The sequence below is a fragment of the Giraffa tippelskirchi genome, chromosome 10 (genome assembly GCF_054371585.1).
Source record: "Giraffa tippelskirchi isolate mGirTip1 chromosome 10, T2T-mGirTip1v1.2.pri, whole genome shotgun sequence".
Taxonomy (NCBI): Eukaryota; Metazoa; Chordata; class Mammalia; order Artiodactyla; family Giraffidae; genus Giraffa; species Giraffa tippelskirchi.
In genome coordinates, this window is record NC_137284.1 from 149,137,466 (window position 1) to 149,149,963 (window position 12,498).

Consider the following 12,498-nt stretch of genomic DNA (forward strand, 5'->3'; position numbering starts at 1 on the left):
CCTTATCTGCCAATGCTTTCTTAAGGGACCTGGTTTGCTTACACTTTTGCTTCATTAGTAAATTAGAAATAAAATTATTCTTTAATATCTTAAATAAGACAAAAATAATCATTAGGACATCCCTAGGCCATCCAGTGGTTAAGACTCTGTGCTTCCAATGAAGAGGGTGCTGGTTCAATCCCTGGCCCAGGAACTAAGAGCCCACGTGCTTCAGGGACTTACAATTAAAAAAAAAATTGTTAAGTGGTTTTCCCACAAGACTCTTGGGAAACAATCTTAAGGGTCCTGCCCCAGGGAGTAGCCTTTATTACCATGATACACCCTCCTTTTGGTAGAACAGGAATCTGAGGAGATAGAGCTGTGAGGCCACCACCAACACCTCTGCTGTCCTTATCCACCCACTGATGCCCCCTGCCCCTCCTCTGCCCCTCCCCTGCCCTCCCCCACCCCGCCTCAAACTGATGAAGCCAGAAACAGGAAGTAGTGTTGCTGACAGCTGCATCCTTGACCAGTACATTTTATTGAGAAGAAAGTGTGGTATCATGAAATTTCCACCTAATTGCTATTTTAGAAGTAATTAAATACAACCCCCTAAACACTCACCCCTTTATTATGTAAAGCAATTTAGTCCTGCTCCTGCTGCTATACCCGATTTACATAAGCATATAATTGTTGCTGTGGTTCAGTTGCTAAGTCATGTCCAACTCTGCAACCTCAGGGACTGCAGCATGCCAGGCTTCCCTGCCCTTCACTATCTCCAGGAGTTTGCTCAAACTCATGTCCATTGAGAAGATGATGCCATCCAATCATCTCATTCTCTGTCATCCCCTTCTCCTCCCACCTTCAATCTTTCCCAGCATCAGGGTCTTTTCCAATGAGTTGGCTTTTTGCATCAAGTGGCCAAAGTATTGGAGCTTCAGCTTCAGCATCAGTCCTTCCAATGAATATTCAGGACTGATTTCCTTTAGGATTGACTGGTTGGATCTCCTTGCAGTCAGTCCAAAGGACTCTCAAGAGTCTTCAGCACCACAGTTTGAAAGCATCAATTCTTTGACGCTCAGCCTTCAGCCAAAAAAATTCAAAGTGACAGCCGCCCTGATGTAAGACTTGGATTCAGAGTGCAGCTTGGGAGCAGCTTGCTGTATCTGAGTAGACACAGTGCAATTGCTCTTCCCCAAATAGCTCACCAACACATTTCCTCCAAACACAACAAAACAAAACAACCTTCCCCAAAGAGAATTTTCAAACCAGCTGCCAAGAGGAAAAAAACCCCCAAACATTCTCTATCATATTATACTAACTTCTATTGCTTGAATGCTGTTTCTCCGCCAACCAGTTTCTCAGCAGCTTTTTTGTGAAACTATTCAATGGCATTTAGCAGATGGGAAAACCCTAGATCACGGAGAAAGACACACATCATAAGCATACACAAACCTATTAGAGCCCCAACAGAAACAGTCTTAATCATTTATTTACAAAAACATGAAATTGTTTCTATTTGGAAAAAGAGATTAAGCGGGGCAACCAGAGAATGCACTTCTTAATAACAAAGCAGGTTAAGAAGGAATAGGCGCACAGTAGAATAACTTCAATACAGTTAATGTGAACTAGAGAAATTTCCCATTTTAAGCAGCACTGAATCTACCAGCCTCATCAGCATTATCATTACTACTTAAAAAAGAGAAAAAGGCTTTTGACTAGCAGGAGATTTGGTTTTTAAATATGCTTACAGAATAATGTTTGCCAATATTCTGCCAGGTATTCAGAATCTAAAGCATCCAGCAAAGAAACTATTCTTAAATCTTAAACTCTAGTCAAAAGAGAATAGAAAACAAAAATAGGAACAAGCCTCACTTTTCTTTGTTGTTTATCCTTTGAACTGTTAAAAACTGCTTGAAAAGGTTTTTTGTGAGTTATTAGGTGTATATATCCATAACACTTCCCACTCTGTTCATTTAAACCTGTTCATTTAGACAGTGTATTAAAAAGCAGAGATATCACTTTGCCAACAAAGGTCTGTGTAGTCAAAGCTACGGTTTTTCCAGTAGTTATGTATGGATGTGAGAGTTAGACCATAAAGAAGGCTGAGCACCAAAGAATTGGTGCTTTCAAACTGTGGTGCTGGAGAAGACTCTTGAGAGTCTCTTGCACAGCAAGGTGATCAAACCAGGCAATCCTAAATGAAATCAGTCCTGAATATTCATTGGAAGGACTGGTGCTGAAACTGAAGCTTCAATACTTTGACCACCTGATGCAGAACCAACTCATTGGAAAAGACCTTGATGCTGGGAAAGATTGAGGGCAAGAGAAGAGGACAAAAGAAGATGAGATGGTTGGATGCCATCACAGACTCAATGGACATGAATTTAAGCAAACTCAGGGAGATAGTGAAGGACAGGGAAGCCTGGTCTGCTGCAGTTCATGGAGTCGTACAGTCGAATATGACTTAGTGACTGAACAACAACAACAAAATATGTATATTTTCAGAGTAAACTTTGTTTATTTACCATGATTCTCAGTCTTCAGATGAATCCCCTAAAATCAGAATGTGTGGCCATACCCCTTCCTAAATCACTCAATCCCTATCAAGTTCAGATTAAAGAAAATGATGTCTCAGAGAGCATTAGGAATAATCATCCTTTCTACAACCTATAATTTGATCATGAATAATTATGTGATATAACAATAGAATAATTGGACTTGTTTCTCGGTGTTTCTGTGTGGCCTAGTCATGCCACATTTGCTAAATTATATTTTTAAACGACCTATTAAAATTAGTCAGCTTTATAAATGTCATGGCTAGAAAAGATTTAGATAATTGCAAAGTATGTGGTACTCAAGATTGTATTTTAGTTTTCTTCCATAATACTGGAAAAAATAATTCAATAAAAACTTCTACACCAAATTATTTCAATGAGCTAGACATCACTGGAGATAAGCAAACCTGACAGGGAAATCATTATGGATCATACAGTCCCAGGGAAGAGAAAGACATTCCTTAAACCCCCCCACAAATAAACACATATTTACAAACCAGGATAATGTGATGAAAGAAAAAGCATAGTCATCAGTGAGTGAATATAATAGGATTTCAGAAGTTTTCCCTAAACCAGCTGTCTGTGAGCTAAGATTGTTATATTGTTATAAAATATCTGTAACTTCACATTTATCATTTTAATCACAATTCAGTAGCATTAAATACATTCACCATGCTGTGTAACCATCACCACTATCTATATCTAAAACTTGTTCATTTTCCCCAACAAAACTCCCTGCCCATTAAGCAATAATTCTCCCTCCCTCTCTCCAAGTCCCTGGCAGCCTCTATTCTATTTTCTGTCTCTATGAATTTTCTTTTCTTAGCTACCTCAGAAAACTGGAGGAGAAGGGGACGACGGAGGATGAGATGGTTGGATGGCATCACCGACTCAGTGGCATGAGTTTGAGCAAGCTCCAGGAGATGGTGAAGGACAGGGAATCCTGGTGTGCAGCAGTCCATGGGGTTGCAAAGAGTCAGGCAGGACTGAGCAACGGAACAACAAAACACTGTACAATATTCGTCCTTCTATATCTGGCTTATTTCACCTAGCTTAATATTTTCAAGGTCCATCCATGTAGCATATATCACAGTGCCATTCTCTTTACTGGTTGAGCAATATTTGATTATATGCATATACCACATTTTGTTTATCTGTTCATTAGTTGATGGACACTGGAATTGTTCCAACCTTTTAGCTATTGTGAATAATGCTGCTATGAACATTGGTGTACAAATATCTATTCTAGTTCCTGCTTTCAATTTCTTGGGATATATTCTTAGAAGTGAAATTGCTGGGGCATGTGGTAGTTCTACATGTCACTTTTTATAAAACCACAAAATTGTTTGCCACAGCTGCTATATCATTTTACATTCTCTACCAGCAATACCCAAGCGGTCCAATTTCTCCTCAAGCAACACTATTTTCCATTTTTAAAATTATAGCCATCTTAGGAAATATGAAGTGGTATCTGATTGTTGTTTTTATTTGCATTTCCCTAATAACAAATGATAATGAATATTTTTTTCATGTGCTTATTGGACATTTGTATATCTTCTTTGGATAAATGTCTATACAAGTCCTTTGCCCATTTTTGAATTGGACTGTTGGATTTTTGTCATTGAGTTTGAGGAGCCCTTTGTATAATATGGATAATAAACACATCAGATATTTAATTTGCAAATATTAACTTCCATCCTTTACATTTACATTCAGTTCAAAGCTGAGACTTTTAAGAATAAATAAGAGTTATCTAGATAACAAAAGAGAGAGAGAAAAAAATCCCTCCAAGTAGAAAGATTAGTTTGAGCAACTGTAAATATTGCCTTTTCTCCCTCAAGGAATGTAGCATTGATATCTCATTTTTCTATTCCTCTTATATAGACTGCATTAAATAAATCTGATATCTAACATTTCTTTGGGGAGATAGGCTGAGTTATTTACTTTACTCTGCGTTTGTCAACAGAATAATAAAGAGTAGCACTAAATCCACCCTCCACTTCATCTTGCAAACAAAGTGAGTCATAAATGTGCCACCTTGATTTTCTTTCTAGTATCCAATAGGTAGTGGTGATTCAGAAAAGCACAACTCATAAGACCAAACATTAATTTTCATAAAAAGTACAGAACAAAATTATAAGGAGAAAGTACCTAATTATCTAACAATTAGTAAAGCACCACCTTGCCAATAAGAGAATTAGTAATTACATCATTATGAAGAGCAGTGTTAGAAAAGGCCCTTCTAGGCAATTAAAACATTTATGGGAGGGGAAAAGAGGAAGTTGGTGGAAGGGGAAGCTAATGAGTGCTAACATGGTAAATTTCTATAATTTACACTAGTTTTATTAAACATTTTACATGATCTGTCAAATGTCTCTACTTCATTAATCTATTTTGAATGAAATGAATGAATATAATCCAGTTAGGAAATGTATTTTATTTTCCAGTATGGAAACAACCTCATGTTTTCATTGAAAGTGATTAAAATCTTAAGCCTCTATTTTTGTTGAATTTGAATATGACTATCCCATGATTTTTTAAATCATCTTCCCCTTTCACTATGCATTCTGTTAGGTTTATAATAAATGAAAAGTGAGCCCATTTCTAAGCTTTATCCTTTTCCATGATTATTGCTTTAGCTACAAAGCCTCAGATGAAGCTTTGAAATTATTGCTTGTAAGAGCCTAATAAATTTTGCAGACAAGTCAACATCATTTGGTTTTTCTCCTTGGGTTGTGAAGGTGCAGGGAAAGAGAAGGGTGAGGTAGAGGAGAGGTGGGCAACAGGATGGACAGCAATGTTCCCCTACTCTGTGTGGGGTTGGGTGGGAAAGAATCTGTATATATTTAAATTCCATGTTTTAAATATTTCAAAATTATGTATTTTGTACTGTTACTGATGGTTCCATTTCTATTTGAGAAATTAAAGGGCCGTGCATGCCTGCTAAGTCACTGCAGTCTTGTCCAACTCTTTGCGACCCTATGGACTATAGCCCAGGCTCCTCTGTCCATGGGATTCTCCAGGCAAAAATACTGGACTGGGTTGCCCTACCTTACTTCAGGGGATCTTCCTGACCCAGGGATCAAACCTGGGTTTCCCACATTGCAGGCAGATTCTTTACCATTAGTGCCACCTGGAGCCAAGGGCCCCCCAAATACCATCTATTTATATATATAAACATTTCCAGAAATGCAGAAGACAGCAATTCATTGAAGTATATTACAAAATGTGAAAGAGACTTTTTGTTACTTACTACATGAAGAAATTTCACAATGTACTTATTCCACTGATTTACCATAGAGATTGTTCTAGAATACTATGCTTATTAGGACATTGTATTTGGTTTGACATCTGTCACTTTAATTATGTTTTTCTCTATTTTAATGCTTCCTTATTATCTTTTGTATATTTCACCTTTGCAAAGATGTATTGATTTACTTGGTATCGATTTACTTTTATCTTTTATCTATGGTTTGTAAGGTTAACACCCTATTTTAAAGGTAATCTTACATGATTATCTTAAAACATTAAAATTCTTTTTACCTAATTATGTCAACAATAATTGACTTCCTTTGATGATGTCAAGGAAGTGAACACTGATGACATGCCCATTTTTGCTATTTCCCTTTCATACTTTGGATTATGCTAATCTGGAGTTTAAAAATCTCATTTTAGAAAATTTTCTTTTTATATTTACATTGGCTATTTTACTTTTGTTCCCACAATTACTCTGAATTACCTAATGTTCCTCTTCTTATTGCTTAGTGATTTGCAAGTTTGTACTTTGTTTTGTATCTTATTTATCCTACAATTTTAGTTTCAATGATTATAACCACGTTTTCCTCAATCAAGTTTCCCTAATGAAGAATGCAATTGCTTATTCATCTCTTAATTGTTCAGAGTACATTTGCTGTATGTCTTGCTGGAAAACAGACATGAGCAGTAAATGTTCCAAGAATTTCCAGATTTGAGAATTGACCTTATCTTGCCTCTTGAAAAGAATAGTTCCTTAGCTGGGGATATAATACTTGAGTCTACAGTCAATAAAGTATGAAGTTGCAGGTAACAAAAATCACAATTATAGGTGTTTATTCTATTTTGTGTAACAAGAAGTGTTTGTGGTTGGTGACTTTGGCTCAGCTGCCAATGTGGATGCTGTAGCTACAGTCATCATGTCTGTGGAATCAGAATAAAAGTCCCCAAATATATCCACATCCTAATCCTTGGCAACAGGGAATCAAGGTTGCTAATTCCTGACTGGAGATAGAAAGAATTAACTGGGTGGAACCAATATAATCAGTGATTATAAGTGGAAGAGGGAGATAGTAGTGAGTCAATGAGAACACAGCCCAATATTGCTGGCTGTAAAGATAGAGAAGGATATGAGTTAAGGAATGCAGTCGTATCTAGAAATGGCACTAGAAAAGGCAAGGAATCAGTGCCTCCAAAAGGAACACAGACCTGCCTACACCTTGATTTTTTTTTCTTCTTTAAACCCAGCTAGACCTATTTCAGACTTCCGACCTCCAGAACTATAAAATAATACCTTTGTGTTGTTTACAGTCACTACGTTTTTTTTTTTTGTTTGTTTTGGGGAGTGTGTGTGTGTGTGTGTGGCATTTGGTAGGAAACCAGGCCAGTGTCCAAGGGATGATTTCAAAGCAAGACAGAGGGGAAAGGGCCACATCAGCCAGATCTGTGTCTTTTTATCAGAAATCCAAAGGCTTTCTCAAAAGTGCCCCAGTTCCTTTTCATGAAGCAGAATTAGGTTTGGGAATCTGCTCCTAACTGTAAGAAAGACTAGGAGGGCAACTACTGAAGATTTTCAGCCTCTACATTTCCGGTAGCTAAGGAGAAGAGTTGGGAATGGCTTTTTAGAAGATGATCAATTGTGTTTTATCCTTTTCTTCTGAACACTCTGAAGGTATTATTCTACAGCTATGGACCTTCGCATTAATCAATGCCCCAGAAAAGAAATATGAACGTATCTTGACTTTGACTCTTGTTAAAAATGAATTCTGTGTGTGTGTATAAATTTATTAGGTACCCACTGGAAAACTTTTACCAGAATATATCTTGGTATTGACTTCTGCCCATCCGTTTTGCTTAAAAGATGGCAAAATCTCTTTCAGTCTCATGACTCTTTGAAGTTAATTCAACTCTGTCATAAATACTCATTAAGAACTTAGCATGTGCCAGATACTAAAATAAATTTTGTTACATTTGTCTTTTTCTTTCTCTTGTGTTTTTGATCTGTCTTCTCATTCTGGTATTATTGTCATTTTAAGGGTAGAATTCCCTTTTGTATTTTTCAGACATCTTACCTTCTCTGTTATTTAAAAGAGAACGATGTCTCACATGGAATGTCCTCCTAGGTTCATGTTATATTTCACTAGTTTGTTTTCTGGAGTTTTAAGCCACCTTTTTTTTTGCTTTCTGCATGACTGAGATGTTATTTCAGCTATTGTGCTTTTCTTTTTTTTTCACACTCTCTTTTCATCCCAACCTTTAAAAATAGGTTCTGTATCTGCTTTTAACTCACTAAGAATATAAAATGAAAACTTTCTTTAAACTCTTACATCATTACTCTTTTTTCACTTTGCCTCAGATTTTTAAAATATCTCAAGTTTTTTTGTTTACTTGTTCTTAACACTGACTTGCTCCCGTTGTTACCAGTGCTTAAAGGTCTAGTGGGAGGATTCCAGAATCCCATATGTATGGAGAGAGAAAGAAAGTGAAAGTAGCTCAGTTGTGTCCAACTCCTTGCAACCCCATGGACTGTATAGTCCATGGAATTCTCCAGGCTAGAATACTGGAGAGGGTAGCCTATTCCTTCGCCAGTGGATCTTCCTGATCCAGGAACCGAACCAGGGTCTCCTGCATTGCAGGTGGATTCTTTACCAGCTGAGCTATCAGGGAAGCCCATGTATGGAGAGAGAGCTATGGTCTAAGACAAGGGAACATCCTGAGAACCAGGAAATGCCCCAGCCACAACCAGAGCTACAGGCAGGTCCTGCAGCAACATAGTAGTCACCCTTCCTATCTGGGGGGATGAGGATGTTTCAGAAAACACAATCTAGGACCAGAGTTAGAGGACAAGACTGCATTTGACTGGAAGAGCAGACAGTGGGACCATCTGCTCCATGTTGCTGATCACTGCATCTTATCTGGATCCAAAGGGAGAAGAAAACAGCCCAAGCAAGGGAAGGGACAGAGTGGGGTGGTGCACTTGTAAACCCTGTCCTGCACACGGGGACTGCCTAACTCTTATTCAAATCTGGGATGTTTTCAACATCAACTCTTATCTTTTTTGGCCACATCACTCGGTATATGTGATGTGGAATCTTAGTTTCCTAAGTGGGGATCAAACCCATGGCTCCTACAGTGAGAAGCACAGAGATCTAACCATTGGACATCCAGGAAAATCCCTTAACTCATTGTTTACATGAGTAACTGCACAGGATATTTCTTTTGAGATGGTGTCATATTTATTTTAGCAAGAAGAGGAGCCTAGCATTTCATTCACTCCATTAACTTCCTAGAAATCATCTTTGAACATTAAAAGTATGTATCAAAGATGATGCTTTGGAAGGATGGGGCTTCAAGAATGTCTTATGGAAAGCTGTCCTCTCCATAGATTACAGGAAAAGTAGGTAATTGTGATCCTATCAGCTCATTTGTGATGGAGACTTCTGGTTGCTAGTTTAACATGCTTCCCCTTCTCCTCTCTCACTAACAGATCTTTAATTTTATTTGGTACACGTGCATTCCCTGGCCACTAATATACAAGGAGAAGTCACGGGTGGAATGTCCAGAAAGGATCTCTAAAAGGTCTTAACTCAGCTGTAACTATGCTCTTTATTCTGTGCCATCTTCTATTTCTTGACTGAAACTAATAGACATAACTGGAACTCTGGCTAATGGGCCAATAACCTGAGAACAAATGCGTGTGGGTCGTTCAGTTGCTTAGTCATGTCCGACTCTTTGTGACCCCATGGTCTGTAGCATGCCAGGCTCCTCTGTTCATGGGATTGTCCAGGCAAGAATGCTGGAGTGGGTTGCCATTTCCTCCTCCAGGGGAACTTCCCGACATAGAGATTGAACTCACATCTCCTGCCTGTGTCTCCTGTATTGGTAGGCAGATTCTTTACCACTTGAGCCACCTGGAAGCCCCCTAGAGATGCAGGAGCAGAAACCTAAGTCTCGTTGACCTGGGGCTGCCATAGCACCCCCAGATTCCTTGGTTTGTCTAAAGCACAGCTGTACAACTTCCCCTGACATGCAGCCGACACCAGTCTCTAACCGATTACCCATCCTATCAGGAAAGAAGAGCCTTTCTCTTTTTTGTGTGTGCACTAACACCTCTGAATGTCTTTTTATTATTTTTCAGTTAAAGTGATGTCAAAGTGTAAGACTCTGATGGGTAAACTTTGAAGATCACTCACATCCAATGAGCATTCAGGTTATCAGTCACTATTGGTGTACAAATCAGTTCAAACTAGATTTGTCTTTCAAACAAACCAGTCCTGCAGGTTTACTCTAGAAGTTTCTAAACAGAAAAAAAAAAAAAAAAGGTATAGATTGAGTTTTTGACATTTTTATTGGACAGAATGCTTGGAGACCAGACTCCAGCTTTTGGGAAGACTGCCCCTAGAGGCCATAGGGCCTGAAGTTCAGGGAAGAGCCAGAGACCCTGTGAGCTTGTGCATCTGGAACAATATAACACTTGTCTTGGATAAGAGGTCCAGGGGCTCAGCAAATTCTTTTATTGCTTTTCACGAGAATTATTATCACTGAAATTACTTATAAAGCTCTTTGTTTATAATAACATCAGCTTACATTAGCCATTCTAAAGGGAAATATAAAAGGAGAAAATTGCACATCCTCACAGAGAGGTAGATGTTGGAGAGAGAAAAACCCAAGAAGGAGGCAAAAACAGGAAAAAAAAAAACAAAAACAAGCAGACCTGATCAAAAAGCCATCTCAAATCACCTGGAGGCGTCTACTCAGGACCTTCTTTTGGCTCCAAATTTACATTATAGAAGGGCTTCCTTGATAGCTCAGTTGGTAAAGAAGCCACCTGCAATGTAGGAGACCCTGGTTCAATTCCTGGGTCAGGAAGATCCCCTGGAGAAGTGAAAGGCTACCCACTCCAGTATTCTGGCCTGGAGAATTCCATGGACTGTATAGTCCAAGGAGTCGCAAAGAGTCGGACATGACTGAGGGACTTTCACTTCGCTTACATTGTAGATGATTGTGTCGCAAGATAATGAATTCTGTGAGCCACAGACTTTACTAGGTCCTACCCTTCCGGAGAGAGCAAATTTAAATACTATTACTTTTTATTTACTTATTCTAAAACACTTCTAAGCACCTAATGTGTGCCAGGCAAGGCACTGAATATATTTTAGGAAAGATTCATGTCCAACTTTAAGAATTTATTACTTTTCTTTTTAATAGCTGCAGGTGGCAGCACCACTTAACCATACATTGCATGCCATCTACCTGCTTTTAAAATTCAGTTTGACAACATGTAGAAGATTATGATAGAGGGCCAATTGTCATCACAGAATTAAACCTCTTTGCCTCCAGGGTACAATGAAGCTTTCTTTGAAGACTGAATGCCTCTCACGCTTTATTAACAAAAGAAAAATAACTAGTTACATAAGCCTCAAACAACAAAAACTTAATGTCACATTACAGGCAACTAACAGGCAGTATAAACAATGAGCTATGTCAGACAATAGAAAAGAATAGAATAGAGATATTTTTTCTATAATATTAATACATGATGGATTGCAAATCACTACTGGAATTTCTGGGCTTTTTAAAGTTACTTCTATGTTTTGGTTTGATTGATACTTTTATTTTTAACATAATTTAATCATCTGCCTTTTTTTTTTTGAAGTTTCCAAGATACCCATAACTGTCTGACAATCAAATTATTACTGTATCTAGGATCATGAGTTATGTAATATTGCACATCATGTGAAGGTAAGTTTCTTCACAAAAATCTCTCAAGACCTTGGAGAGAACTGATTTGGAAATGAAGGCCACAGAGTTTCAGAGCAAAGAGAGGAAACAGATAAAATCACCAGTGTAAGGGGACTTACTGTTTGGATGTTCAAACGCAGAATCCCTCAACGGCATTAGGCTTGTTAATTGACTCAGATACTGCCAGTGAACAAGCCCCTTGCCCAGGAAACACTTGTTCAGCCGCCTTTCTCTTTCTCTCTCTCTCGCTCATTCACCCAATTCATTAAAGCCTGTTTCTCCCAGGTGTGTCCTGAAGAGTTTCATTGTTCTGCCTATTGTAGTTGTTGGCTCACAGACCTCTTTCACAATTTTCCTGCGTTTCTGAAGGCTCCTTGAGTACCAGTTTTGACCAGCCCATTTGCAGCTAGTGCTTTAATAAAGGGGTCTTGAATAAACGGGGAAGATAGGAGACTGGCGAGGGACAGGGTAATACAAAGGGGTGGCCAAACTCCCCCTGATGCTTGTGTTCTTTGAAAGAGCCAGCAGGTGGTAGCAACACTTCGCTGGAAGACCTCGGCTCTGCGCTGTGAGGACCGGAACAATGGACCCCCCTCCCCCTAATCCCATCCCGGGCTTGAGAGGGGGCTACGGGTGGGCACGAACATTTTTGTCCTCGCGGTGCCCACCTCGGTTCCTCAGCGTTTCCAGGCACCCGCAGCGAGGACCTCCCACCGCCTCTCACTGCGTGGGGAGGCTCTCTCCAGGGAGCGGACCAGGGAGGAGGCCCCCAGAGGCGCAGCGACTTGCCCCGGCCGTGTAAGCGCCTGGCAGCGACTTCAGCACCTCCCCTTCCAGGCCCAGGCTTCCCTGCCCTGGGGGGAGGATGGAGGGAGGGAGAATGGAGTCACACGCCCCAACACCGAGCAAGATCCGGGGTCACCGGCGCCCAGAAGAAGGCTCAATCAGAGCCACTGTCAACCCTGCC